General features: G+C 32.8%; 1 pseudogene across 1 annotated transcript; it reads right to left on the bottom strand.

Annotated features, from left to right (window-relative positions):
* Positions 1–8,407: 8,407 nt before the first annotated feature.
* On the bottom strand, positions 8,408–9,275 carry LOC144547010 (uncharacterized; annotated as a pseudogene). Its single transcript, XR_013508952.1, has 2 exons — positions 8,640–9,275; positions 8,408–8,606 (listed from the first exon to the last, which is right to left on the bottom strand). The product of XR_013508952.1 is annotated as an uncharacterized LOC144547010 (transcript).
* Positions 9,276–10,273: the final 998 nt, after the last annotated feature.

Below are 10,273 nucleotides of genomic sequence, written 5' to 3'. Positions count from 1 at the left end.
GGACTCTGAACCCACTTCCTCCTCTGCTTTTATCTACCCTACAATTTCATCGTCAGCATTTTATCTTGTTCAGTACAATTCAGCATTTTCTCTCTATTTTATGGGTTCAGCACGTGTAGGTCACATCAGGAGTAATGACTACTATTTCAAACTTAATTTGAATTCATTCCTGACCCCATAAATTGCATCATGAATTCATGATATAGGTCGTAGTACTGATTAGTGATTACTGAATAATGATTTTTTTCTTTTTGCACAAATGTATTTTATTGATTCCATTTCATATCAAGTTCAAAGTTATTTGGATTTTTATCAGTACTCTTTGTGATAGAAAAGGTGTGCAATTGACAGCAAATAGACAACAAACAAGCAGAGGATCCGGACCAGACAGAGCAGAGTCAAGAGCAATTCTCTGTGGCCAGACTGGATACAGAATTCGGTGATGCCATTCTCTCTTCACAAGCAGTAAACGCTGCTGAACAGCTGAAGTGCTGTGCTCTGCTGCTCTCTCAATAAATAGATATTTTATTCTGCCGCATAGAATCATCCCCAAAGGAAGGATAGGGGTATTTTGGGAAATGCGGTCAAGTTGCAACTCACTTTCTCCTCGCTTTTATCGGTGGGACTGAGCTGCTGCTACACTGCTGGTCGGCAGAGTTGCAGCGCTAGCTTTGTTTCTTTACATTTCTTTTTATTTTCCTTTTTCTGTGTTTGTCTTGCATTTTATGCACTTTTACCCTTCAAAAGATGATACTTGAACTTACCCTCTCTCTTATGGACTATGGAGCTTCATTATTGATGCTTCAAAAGATGCTGATGCAATTGTAGGATTGAAATATATATAAATATTCAAATTGTTTCAAATTGTATGACTGTTATATTACGAGATATATAAATTTTCAGATATATATTATGCAAATCTGATTTGTTATTGATTTTTTTTAAATAACATATGCAAGATAAATATCAAATAGATTTTATTTTTTTATAATCTATCACTAAATTAAGTCGACTTAAAATAAGTTTAACATCGGTGACTATAAAATTTATGTGAAACCGAAAACTCTTTTTTTTTTTTTGCATTCTACATGTGTAAATAACGAATATTTTAGAGGGCCATATGGTAAGAGTTTTGTATTTTAGTTTTGTTTTTGTTGTTTTTGTTTTGCTTGGGTTGCTTTTGTTGGAGCAGGGAGTTTACATGGATGATTATCTCTTCTTGGAGCCCGCTCCGTTCTGTTTGATTATGTCCTGTGCATCCTGTGATAACTTTTTCATATTATCCTAATGGTAGAAAAATAAATAAGAGAAATTAAGTCTTGGATCCTCTCCATTTATAATACAAATGAATAGGTACATGTTATTGAGACCGATAGTTCACATTGTATTGCACAAATATATTGCTTGGAGAATCACATAAAATATATTTGTTTTTTTTTTAATTGACACAATTAACGGTAACTACTTCTAAAATGGTATTAGTCAAAAGTTAGTAATATATAAAATTAATGTTATGAAGAAAATCCACATGTAAAGATTATACTCTTTTTGTTTTTTGATAAAATGGGATGCTCCTATGTTTCATTAGAAACAAAATATGTTCATACAAAAGCATTGATAAAAGATCAGTGAAATAAGAGTACTAATCAAAAACTACCTCACTGATTATCAAAAATATTATACTTAAGATAATGTAATGTACCGTGTAATCAAACAAATGTCTGAAATACTTTTATTAAGCTTAAATATAATATTTTAATTAAAAACACTACAAAATCATAGATACACGATACACCAAGTGTTTTAAAATACGGTTTTGTTCATACATACGGAAAGCCACTATATACTGCATATGCGGCATGCGGCCGCATATATAGATTTGTATGCGGAAGTACATATACGGTTTTACTATGTTTTGGTAATGAAATATATATAAAATAAAACTAATTCATATCTAAATATTTGTTTAGTCTAGTGGTTTGTACTATTTACCATATCATAAATGATATAGATTTTAATCTCCTCCATTGCAAAATAGGTTTTAGGTTTTTTTCAAGTCCACATGGACTATATATGTGCCTGTATATTCAAAACTGTATGAACTTGATTGCATGAAATTCTATATGCGGAAGATTACTGTATAAGCATATGCGGCTATGCGATCGCATTTTAAAACATTGGGTACACCTATATATCTTTCAAATATGTCATTTTATACCATCTTTTAATTATGTGTTATTTAAAAATTAACCCTAATAAATACATAATATTACTTAATTATCTAAGCAAGTCTTATCAATATTCACGCAGATATTAGTAAAAAAATAATAATATATTTACCCAATCGAAAAGACAGTAAAAATCTTCATCCTTCTGCCTTGTAAATGAACTGGAGAGGATACAACTATCTTCCTTTATTTTAATTTTTAACAATGCAACGTCGATTGACAGGACGTATCGGGAAACCATTCTGCATTCCCGGGGGCTGTGTGCCTTTGTTAGACTCATGTGTGTTGTTTAATGAATCCCCGCTAAAATATCCATGCTAAGAACAAATATTTGTTATGGACAACAATGAAAGATTTCACTGGAATCGTAAGTAATAATTCTAGAAGAATGGACCCATCTATCTCCCACACGTTTTACAAATCATAACAACGTTTGAAAAGTTTAAACGGCTCACTAAAAGTACCAACTTGTTTTGTGTCCCTAGTTCGGTATTTAGATCCATATGACTTCTAATTTTCAAAAAAAAAAAAAAAAATCAAGAAGAAGAAGAAATTGGGGGTCCCTTTCCTTTGCCAGATGGCATCCGGCTGGATACACTCCACACCGTCCGATTTATGATGGTGGATTTGAATCATGAGAAATGGTCAGTGTCAAGGGTCTGATCAGCGGTACGAGTTGTGAGGTGATTCAATCCTCTTTGAAATATGTGGGCGCTGCATTCACTGTTTTTTTATTCAATATTTGTTTTGCAGCGCTTTAATATTATATACATACAATGAGAGCAGAAACTAGGGTGTTCTTCAGTTCACTAACACTCTGATCGGAAACAACGGAGCATAAGAAATGAGTTCATTTCATTAAAATGAGATGAATAGAAATGATTTTGATTTGAAATTTGAGTGAGTCTATGGTACTATGCATATCACGGGTTGTTACCGTGCTACGGCTCTATATTCTAGTTTTCAAATTCTAACGGTCGATCCGAACCGTTCATCTTGTTCTCCGTATTAATATATTTTTGGAGACCAAATTTTACATTTTTTGAAATTTTTTTACTATTTTTTTAGATATTTAGAAAATCACTTGATCTGAAAATTCTGGACCATCCAAAAACAGTGATTTTCAATAAATCTAAAAAAATAGTAAAAAAATTTCAAAAAATGTAAAATTTGGTCTTCAAACACATATTAATATGGAGAACAAGATGAACGGTTCGGATCGACCGTTAGGATTTGAAAACTCAAATATAGAGCCGTAGCACGGTGCCAAATCGTAATATGCATAGTACCATAGACTCACTCTTTGAAATTTTCTGATCGGAAACTATTTACAAGTGAGTAGAATTCATTTTCAAGAGGAAAAAAACCATCCATCATATTTGTTGAATTTACAGAAATTGCCATCGTTAGGGTTTCACAGAACTAAGAAAATGAATGTTAAATTGAAAAAAAAAAATTTACTGAAGAACGATACAAGTTTGGAGAAAACAATTCAATACCTCGTCGGACCTCCTGATGTGAAGAAAGGAGATCGATTTCACCGTGCAGTTGACGAAGGAAGAGAAGAACGAAGAGGGTAGACAGGTCTTCTCACGAGCAAACAATCAATTCTCGCCAAATACCTACGTTTTGGCGGAGATTTGCTGATGCGATTTGAGGGTCGAAAAGTCGCGTAAATTGAACTCTTCTCTAGCTTCTCCTTCGCTTCCGATCACGAACGCGGTATGCGATTCTAATTCTATTTCGCGTTTGTCGCTCCCTTCACCTTTCCGATCAGAGGGTAAGTCTGTTGGTGAATTCAAGTCTAAAATCTGTCAAATCGGCTTTAAAAAATTAATCTAAACCATTAAAATCTGCATATTTTATAAGTGATGTCTTTTCATGTGAAAACTTCAAACATTCAAATTAATTTAGTATAAAGTCAAGTGGTAAAAAAACATTCAAAAAATGAATGCATTAAAATTAATTTATTAATCTTATAATTTTAACCGATTGATTTTATACTAAATTTATTCAAATGTCGGTGAACTTAAGAACATCCTAGTTCTACTCCACATACAACCACATGTACAATTTATGCTTAGGTGTCAGTGGTGTCTTTTTATCTTTTATGGGACGTGAGAGCTAACATTTTTAAAACAGTAGTTCTTTGTTTACAATTTAAATTTAACAGCGAGTGATTTAAAATTTTTTAAAAATAAAGTTTGTGAGGCCAAAAATAAGATTTTGGTTTGCTCACTCAAGTAACTGTTTGCGTATTTTATGACAGCCATTTTTCATCCCTATCCGAAACACAAGTACCAAGATGAATGAATAAAGGATGAAGAAATGAAATGTGTGTGTAATTGTGTATGAGACTATTTAAGAGCGTGGTACCTCGCAAATACACTGTTGCTTGGTATGGGGGTGGGTGGACCAGTGGAGCCGTATCTGCTGCTTTTGTTAGTGAAGAGCATAACCCATTAACCCTGCTTTTGTTTTATCTCAACCGTGTGTCTGTACAATCGACGACTCAGGTTTCCTGTCTCTGTTAGTCTGTTTAGATGCGTTATTTGGTCTACGATCTGCCCTTCCTGCCCAGATCCCTTCACAATGCCACGGGCAGGCTCTTTCCAAGTTGAATCGGGCAGCGGCAGAATCAGATATTTTGTCTGGGAGGAGGTAAGAAAATAGGAATCCCTGCGGAGGTTTTACCTGCGGTGATTTTGATCTGGTTCGTTCTTTTCGGATCGGACAGGCTGGATTAAGGGTTCACCAAATTTCGACGACTCAGGTTTCCTGTCTCTGTTAGTTTGTTTAGATGCGTTATTTGGTCTACGATCTGCCCTTCCTGCCCAGATCCCTTCACAATGCCACGGGCAGGCTCTCTCCAAGTTGAATCGGGCAGCGGCAGATTCAGATATTTTGTTAGGGAGGAGGTAAGAAAATAGTGAGTCGGGTTTTAATAGGTAATCGGGTTAATACTCATTAGCTGATTGGATAATAAATAAAAAATAATAATATTTTGACTTTTAATTTTGAATACTTTTATTTTTAATTTTTAATAGTTTGACTTCTAATTCTAATTACCAATCAGAATTTAATTAATTTTAATTATAATTTTAACACTAAATTTAACTTTAATTACAAATTAGAATTCCAGTTTAGGGGGGAAGTTGTTTTCATCCTTACTGGTCCGTCTCTAAAAACGAGATGGTCTGAAGGGCGTCAAACAAAATTTGATTTGATATCCGATCGGAGCCGTCCGATTCGCATCAATATTCGTACACATAAATAATTCATATAGTTCAAGTGCGCATGAATTTTAATGCACGGATCTTAATGTAGATCAGTCGGCTCCAACTGAATATCAGATTGCCCTCCACTTTCTGAATTTGTCACTATATCATATAGATTTACGGATCAGTACAAATAGGAAATAAATTGTTTCAAAATTCGTGTTTTAAAATTATGAAATAGACCGCTAATTAGTAATTACAGTTTATTTGAAAAATCAGGAATACAGTTCATAGACTGAAATAGGAAAATGTGATGGTCTGTGTCAGATACAACAGAAGTATAAATGATGTATAGGTGTGACTTGTGACGAGGAGTGACGTGGCTGGATTTTTTTGTTTCTGTTTTAGAAGAAAAATACAGAGCGGGCAGGAAGGGGGGCAGCGTCAAAGTAAAGGACTGAAAATGCAAGAAAATCTGACCCGTTCGCTGTATTTGGACGATTGAGATGACATCAAATCAGAATCCTGCTCTTCTTCAATAAAAGCAGTAGATACGAACCCACACATGGGGCCCATTTCTCTGTTTCCCTGTACTCCAGCTGGGACTTTCAGATAGCTTGTGGATTTTCAGTGACCAATTTTTATATCTACATTAGTGCAGTATGCAATTAAGCTTTGAATTATGATGTTGGTAACTCGCTACACAGAGATAATTTAGATCTTAGCCCATAAAACACGGACTGCAATCTGCAGTCTGCAGATATGAAGGGGAACTGGCAACTGTTTTCTTGCACAGCTGCTTGGAAACTCTTCCTTGTCTTGTATTGTTGGAGTTATTTGACAATTAAAACAGTTAATTAAAAAAATTAAAAAATCTTCAACGTGTACCTCTTACGTTTCAATTTTAGATTTTCGATTTTTTTTATCTTTTTCTCAAAATAAAAATAAAAATAAATGATGGTTTTTTAAGACTTGTGCTACTAGAAATAAAAGCTCTGGAAATTATATTTAGATTATTAGAAAAAAATAACTTAAAGTTGATTATATATTAGATACAAACACTCGTGAATTCAAATGCTAACTTCTGTATAATTATAAATATTTTTTAGGTGTAGACAAAGAGTATTAAACAAGGCCTGAAAGAATAATTTATTGCCACATGCAATGTTTCAGTAGGCGACTTTAATCATTTCTAACAAATATTTCATTATATTTTTTGTTTAATTTCAAGAATTCAGTCAATGAGGCAGGAATTCAATGGTCAGCCTTTTCTATAAAAAAGAAAGTTAATTGCTTGTCAATGGAAAGAATTAGAAGCTAAGCAAGTGTAACTAAAATGCTTTTCTTTAGCAAGTAATCCACTATAAGGCCGACATGATTAAATAAATGTAAAAGCAAATAAACCAATTTATTTAAACAGATGATGATACTATCATGAAGGATAGCCCTTTAATGGAGTTAGAGAGCTTACTCTTAAAAGAAAAAATAAAAGCTATAATAAAAGGGTAGATCTTTTGAGTGTCCACTACAGGAGAACTTTGGTTTTTTTTGTTTGCCACTAAAATTTTAAATGTCTCAAATACTATAGAGTGAGTCTATGGTACTATGCATATCACGGGTTGTTACTGTGCTACGGCTCTATATTCGAGTTTTCAAATCCTAATGGTCAATCCGAACCGTTCATCTTGTTCTCCATATTAATGTGTTTGGAGACCAAATTTTACATTTTTTGAAATTTTTTTACTATTTTTTTAGATATTTAGAAAATCACTTGATCTGATAATTCTGGACCATCCAAAAACAGTGATTTTCAATAAATCTAAAAAAATAGTAAAAAAATTTCAAAAAATGTAAAATTTGGTCTCCAGACACATTAATATGGAGAACAAGATGAACGGTTCGGATCGACCGTTAGGATTTGAAAACTCGAATATAGAGCCGTAGCACGGTAACAACCCGTGATATGCATAGTACCATAGTCTCACTCAATACTACATATCATTAATATTGTCAATAAAAATGATCAAATAATCCTCCCTCTAAAAGATATCCGGATTTACATGTACATTGATTTCTCAATTTTTATCTAATAAATTAACATAATGATGGATTATATTAGCAACAAAAATAGCCATAGCAAGCGATAAATTAGTTATAAAAATAAAGGTATAAATTTGCAAAATGTTTTCTACAAGTGAGATAGTGTGTTAATTCTGATTCAATATTACTCAATAAATTATCTATTAAGCGATTTAAAAAACCTAACTATTCAGCCTTTTTTTACATATAAGCAACCAAATAATTATCAAGTTGAAGTAAATTTGTAACACAACTCATCTCTTCATTTTTTACAAAATAATAGTAATAATAATAATAAAGAACCTTAAACTTGGTCTTTTCATGGAAAATACATTGAAGGGATGTCTACTAGGGCAAAATATAAAATCTAATTGCTATTCAATGAGACTGTGTTAGGAGCTCACATCCGTTGAAATAGTTGTGAATGGCACCTAGTGGTATTGAGTTGCTAGCAGACATTTCCAAAATCCTTTTTAAAAGTCACTACTGCATCATGAGTCCTATGCGGATCAGCGATCCAATGAGATCCATTGACATTGACAACTATGTCTATGACAACAAAATTACAGTCTATTGTGAGGATATGTATTATAGCAGGACTGTCTGACTTAAAAGATCAGTTAATTTTCAATTCAAACTAAAGAAGCCGCTTTTGATCTAATGGTAAAGGCATATAGTTTTTATGTGAGAGGTGGTGAGCTTAAAATTCATATTGAAAAAAAAAATTTGTTATAGTGATAAGAATATTAAATAGTTGGATAACTTAACCTTCAACCTTTACTTAAAAAAACAATTCAAACTCACAAAATAACAACAACAACAACAACAACCAAACATTTAATCTCAAACAAGTTGAGGTAAGCTAGAAATGAAATCCAATCATAAAATAAAGATAAGTAGTAATAACGTAGTAATAAAAATAAAATAAAAATAATAAAATAAAAGCGAAAGTGAAAGTAATAGTGATAGTAATAATAATAATACTAATATTAATTATATTCTATCTAACCTATCAATCGTAATGGTCAAAGTCCTAAGCTTACATCATCGACTCTGGATTCCTAATCCTATGATCTAAGACCTATAATATTATCTCTAAATAATCCCTAACTACTACTAGGTCATGGTTCTGGTACGTGAATCGCTAGCATCCACGCCCTCCTGTCCGAGGCCCACTCCTTAGATACATTCCACTCCTTCAAGTTCCTTTTTACTGCTTCGTCCCATGTCAATCGTGGCCGACCTACGTCTCTCCTTTCATTTTTGATACGCCTTATAATTCTAGTACGCACCGGTGCTTCAGGCGGCCTCCGTTGGAGATGTCCAAACCATCTCAAACGGTGTTGGATGATCTTCTCTTCGATCGGTGCTACTCCAAGTCTATCACGTATATCATTATTTCTAATGCGGTCGTCTTATATGGCTACAACTCCACCGCAACATACGCATCTCTGCTACACTTATCTTCTGAACGTGTCGTCTTTTAGTAGCCAAATATTCTGCACCATATAACATCGCAAGTCTGATAGCCGTCCTGTAGAACTTGCCTTTGAGCTTGTGTGGGACTTTTCTGTCACATAGGATGCCAGATGCCTGTCGCCATTTGACCCACCCTGCTCGTATTCTATGGCTAACATCTTCACCAATCTCACCATCACTCTGCAACATCGACCCCAAATATCGAAAGGTGTCCTTCCTAGACACTATTTCTCCAGCCAAAGTGACATCTCTATCATCTGACCTAACAACGCTAAACTCGCACCTCATAATAAATCTTCATCAAACTCACACAATAAATTTAGAAAAAAGACATAGAGATAACTGATGATAAATTAATTCTAATTGAAGATTTGTGAAAACTATAGATAAAAGTAAAACTTTTTTACAAAGCATGATTATATTACTGAGCAACAAAGAGGGAGTAGAACTAGGGCGTTCTTAAGCTCATCAAGCATTTTGACGAGCTTAACTCTTAAGCCTATCCGATTAATTTTAAATGATAAATTTAAACTGTCAAAAGCGATCCAATTCATAAGTGATGTGTTTACACGTCAAATTTATAATTTTTCAAATTAATAATAAATTATAAAGTAAAGCGGTAAAAAAAAATAAAAAATTAACGTGTGAAAATTAAGTAATAAATCTTCTTCCTTTTTACCACTTGAATATATAGTAAATTTATATAAAAAAAATTATAAATTTGACATGTAATTGTGTCATTCATGAAGTAGATTGGTTTGAACAATTTGGATTCATCATTTGAAGTCATTATGATAGGTTTTAGCGAACTTAAGAACACTCTAGTCCTACTCAACAAAGGGAACTAAATTCAAAATTTCGTAGGATAATGAATCAACTTCCATTTGTTAGTGATACATTATGGCAATAATTTATGCTGCATTATTAATTTAAATTCAAATTTTAAACAATAAATTTGGAGCAATTATTCATTAAATATTATTTAAATATGAAGCTCATTTTATAGAAGATCAATATATAAAAGAGTAGGATTAAAATTTTCGTTATTCAATTATATCTTACATTCTTATTTTTATTTTTCAAAATTCAAACAGTCTATTAGAATGTGCTCAGCAACTGGATTTTAAATAGTTTATTAGAATGTGCTCAGCAATCAAATTATATGTATTTTTAAAAAAAATATTATTTTTTAGATAGATACAAAATCTTTGTTTTTAGATTTCTATAATATTATATACCTATCCAAAGAAGAGTAGGGTTAAAATGCCC

The sequence above is a fragment of the Carex rostrata genome, chromosome 30, assembly GCF_964058835.1.
Source record: "Carex rostrata chromosome 30, lpCarRost1.2, whole genome shotgun sequence".
NCBI classification, from domain to species: domain Eukaryota; kingdom Viridiplantae; phylum Streptophyta; class Magnoliopsida; order Poales; family Cyperaceae; genus Carex; species Carex rostrata.
This window is presented reverse-complemented; position numbering and strand designations above follow the sequence as displayed.